The following is a 4,777-nucleotide window of genomic DNA, read 5'->3' as shown; positions in this document are numbered from 1 at the left end:
CAGCCAGTGAAACCTGATACTTCTGTGGAGCCCAAACCTAGTAAGGTTGAAATCTTCAAAGAGCATAGTAACTTCATAAGATATCCTCTCAACGAGGAATTATTAACAGAGGCTTCTAATATTAATGAAGCTGCTACACAATTAATAAAGTTCCATGGAAGCTATCAACAGTACAACAGAGATGAGCGTGGTCCGAAGTCTTACTCATTTATGCTTCATACAAAGAATTCCTGTGGAAAGGTTTCAAATAAACTATATTTGGTTATGGACGATTTAGCCGATCAGTTCGGGATCTGAACTCTTCGTTTGACAACGAGGCAAACATTTCAACTCCATGGCGTTTTGAAGAAAGACCTCAAGACAGTGATGAGGTCTATCATTAGAAGTATGGGCTCAACTCTTGGTGCATGTGGTGATCTCAACAGAAATGTTCTTGCTCCAGCTGCCCCTTTTGCACGGAAAGATTATTTATTTGCACAAAAAACTGCTGAAGACATTGCTGCACTGTTAACTCCTCAATCTGGTTTCTACTTTGATATGTGGGTGGATGGGGAAAAAATTATGTCTGCAGAACCTCCTGAAGTAGTGAAGGCCCGTAATGATAATTCTCACGGTACAAATTTTCCTGATTCACCTGAGCCCATATATGGAACTCAGTTCTTGCCAAGAAAGTTCAAAATTGCAGTTACTGTGCCCACAGACAACTCAGTGGATATATTCACAAATGATATTGGTTTTAATATATATGTAAATGGCTTTCTACTTTTCTACTAACTATTTTATTTTCTTCTATTTATTCTTGAATCAACAATTTTTAGTAATCTATTACAACTACTGCAGGTTGGTGGTGGCATGGGAAGGAGACATAGGTTAGAAAGCACCGTCCCTCGTCTTGCAGAGCCATTAGGCTATGTTCCAAAAGATGATATATTATATGCAGTGAAGGCAGCAGAATGAAATACTTAATCAGTTCCTGGGGGATTGACAAGTTCAGAACTGTTGTTGAACGATACTATGGAAAGAAGTTTGAACCTTGTCAGGAGTTACCTGAGTGGGACTTTAAGAGCGATTTGGGATGGCACGAGCAGGTTAGTTCTATTTTTATTATATGCAGTTAAATTTTGATAGATCGACTTTGATGCAGCAGGAAATGTGCAGAAGATGATTATTGCTGTCAAAAACTTGTTAGTTCGCTAGAATATTGAGGATTCAATGCACATATAGAGAAAACTCTCAATATATTTTAGTAAATACCAAAACAAATCTAAAGTACGAATATACCCTGAATGTTGTATTCTAAAGAAAACCCTGCAGCCCTAACTTTTGAGTTTAAGAAACCCTCATCTTGATTAGTTCTTTTATTTTGGATATGCAGTTTATTTTTCAAGGGTTTTAACTTTTTGATCTGTTGGTCTCAACACAATGTTATACACAGATCTTTGACTTTGCAACTTTTTTGCTCCTGACTTTTGGCAGGGAGACGGTGGCTTATTCTGTGGCCTCCATGTTGATATGGCCGAGTTAAGGGGGCAAAGAAAACAACACTAAGAGAAACTATTGAGAAATATAATTTGAATGTGCGCATTACACCAAACCAGAATATTATCTTGTGTGATATCAGGCAAGCATGGAAGCGTCCAATCACTACAGCTCTTGCTCAAGGTGGTCTGCTGGTAAAGTTGTCTCAATTTAAGAATTATATTAAGTTATGGTTTAATTAGGTGGCTTAGAAGTTTGTTTTATGAGGAAGTAGTTTGACCCAACTCCCAACTGACATTATCCCATTGTTGTGAGTTTTTCTATTTTGAAAATAAAAAATCTGTGATGAAAATAAATTAAAATATTTTTGGAAATATTGCCCAGCTTAAATCTTACAGGGAAGAAGAGAAATCAGGAGTGGAAGAGTTATATGCTTATAAGGTTGATGAGTATAACAGCTAAAAATACACGGAGAATTAGCTAAGTTCTGTTGAAGAGACTTTTTTGGAACCTTATACTTGTTGGTTTGTAAATTCGGAGGCGAGTTTGTTGGCTAAGTTCATACCAAGTTAGCAAAATAAGGTGATTTATAATAATCTACAAGAAATCAATTTTCTTTAATTCTTCTGTGTAAGCTCGGTTAGCAAAGGCTAGAATTAAAAATAATATGCATTGACTTAATGAAAATTTTCTTTTACAAACTGTTACCTTTGCATTTACATTCACATAGCTGCTAATTGACATTGCTTTGAAAAGTATTCACAAGAATCTCGACACAGGCTTCTGTATTGGCAATTATAAAAATTGTATGTAATAACTTGTGTAACTATTACAAAGTAAAAGACCCTATTTATATGTTACATCTAGCTCTAAAAAGGAAAGAGACACAATCAATCCTATTACGGAAAATAATCCCACACTATAGAGAAAATATCATGAAGGATAATATTTCCGTAGCTTCAACATTCTATATTACCATATATTTCAACTATTTGTCGAAGTTTGGATAAGTTAGCTTTTGCAAAAATCCTCTTTGAAATTTCTTAAGACCAAGTCTGCACATGGTGATCAATTATTTATGAGACCAGCAACCTAGATATGTCGATCCCCTCAACTTGACAGCAATGGCTTGCCCAGCTTTCCCACTTTGTCCTCTAGCAATTACAGAAGCTGAGCGTGGGATACCTAACATCCTTAAGCGAGTTCGAGCATTATTTGAGAAGGTATGGTTTCCTTACTATTTTCTAAATTTATGGAACTGCGTACAAATAGGAATGGGGGTAGGGTGGGGCGAGGTAACCTCTCCCGCCCTTTGCCCCGTTACTTGTTTAAGGCGAGGCGGGGTTAGTACCTGTTTAATTTTATTTATTTTTTATTTTTTAATAATCCATTTTAGTGCCTCCATTCATTAAAATGAGACAATAATATATTAATTAAAATTTTTAATTAATTAATTTATTTTTAAAAGTTAAATTATTCAAATATGTTTGATAAATTAAGGCTTTTATTGTTTGTCATATTTCTTAAACAATCTTAATTGCCATTTTTTATTAGGGGCTTGTTCGAATTGATTTTGAGAATTGAGTTTTTGACCGTTAGAGAGAAAAGTGTGTACTACTTGTGAGAGAAGAAGTAAAAAATGACGGCTGAAATACTAAAATAACGATCAAAAAATTGATTTTTGGAGGGTGAAAAATCAATACCAAACATGCAATAGAACTAATGAAATTCTATGGAGTTCTTCATTTAAATTATTGAATTCTTATTAAAAAAAAAAAAAAAAGTTAAACGGGGCAGGGCAGGCCCTTGTTACCCATACCCGCGCCATCCTCGGCCCGAATACCCGATCAAGGAGGTAATTCACGTCCCGTTCGGGATGGGGGACCATGAGTATCAGGTTTGACGGATTTTTTTATCATCCCTATGTGCAAAAGATGATAGGATCATGGCACTTCAGAGATCTTACAAGGCTTTTTGATGGAGATATTCTATTTTTATGTCAGGTTGGTCTGAAGTATAATGAATCCATAGTAGTAAGATTAACCGGTCGTCCTAATGGCTGTGCTAGACCGTACATGGCTGAACTTGGCTTAGTTGGTGATGGTCCAAAGAGTTATCAGGTAGTTCAAGCACCTGTTTGTTGGAAATTTCGTTCTATGAAAGTTTGGATATGCAGTTATGATTTCTGACGACTCAAAACTGACTTGAGGCATTCATAGTGTTGAAATAGATTTGGCTCGGTGGAAACCCCAACCAAACTTCGTTAGCAAAACATTTCAAGGATAAGGTTAAGCTTCAAGATCTTGAGAAAGTTCTGGAACCTTTATTCTATTACTGGAAACGCAGGCGGCTGTCTAAAGAATCATTTGGTGACTTCACAATTCGCTTGGTGAGCTGTATTACAAGCATAGCAGAAAAACTAAACGTTTTCTTGAAGCATTTTAAACATTGGTTAATTTTATTGCCTAGAACATTGGTTAATTTTATTGCCTAGAAGTATCTAGTCTATTGAGATTCTTCGATGAAATTCTGTGTCCGAATTTATTTGTTCCGCTGCTGTTATTAACTCATGGTTGTTCTGTCAGGGTACGGATGAACTTCATGAGATGGTAGATAAATGGGAAGGAATACCACTGACAGCATCACGTTATAACTTGAAGCTCTTTTCCGACAAGGAGACGTATGAAGCCAGGGATGCTCTTGCAAGACTCGAAGATAAGAGTGGCCATCAATTAGCTATGGAAGTAATCCGCAACTATGTTGCCTCCCAGCAAAATGGAAAATGAACGAAAAACCATTAAAGTACTAATCAAGTACGTGTTTTTCTATGCTGTTGTTGGTTGGTAACTGCTGGAACAAGCGGAGAATTTGATATCATGCATTCACCATAAGCTTGAGAGTGTTTTGCTTAAAGTTGGTGTTTGCCTTTGATTTTCTCGATTTTAAATGATGGTTGTCCCTTTTTCGGTGAAACTGAGTCCATTTGGGGATATCCAATATGTTTTGGCTTTGTTCTCTATTCCTATCATCTGAAATTAAGAGATTTTTTATGTAAAGATTATTCGATCATCAGCTTAGAAGATTGTCTTTGTGTTTTTTCCCCATCTATTCTCGACATTAGGCTTCTTGGTAAGGCATTAAGGGTGTGTTTGGATTTTAGATTTTGACAAGGAAGATACTTGGGAAATGCTTCGCTATATCTTAAAGGAAATACAAGATGGAATGAGTGTTCAAATAACATTAATAGAGATATTTTACAATTCAGACCGTTTTTCTTTTCTATTGTACGTTTTTTATT

The 4,777-nt window shown here is 35.9% G+C and overlaps 1 pseudogene; it reads left to right on the top strand.

The window, feature by feature from the left end:
• The first annotated feature begins 6 nt into the window (after positions 1-6).
• On the top strand, positions 7-4,583 carry LOC111377205 (annotated as a pseudogene).
• The last annotated feature ends 194 nt before the right edge of the window (positions 4,584-4,777 follow it).

Source organism: Olea europaea, unplaced genomic scaffold (assembly GCF_002742605.1).
Source record: "Olea europaea var. sylvestris unplaced genomic scaffold, O_europaea_v1 scaffold1622, whole genome shotgun sequence".
Taxonomy (NCBI): Eukaryota; Viridiplantae; Streptophyta; class Magnoliopsida; order Lamiales; family Oleaceae; genus Olea; species Olea europaea.
Note: the sequence above shows the minus strand (reverse complement) of the source record. Positions and strands in the feature narration are given on the sequence as shown.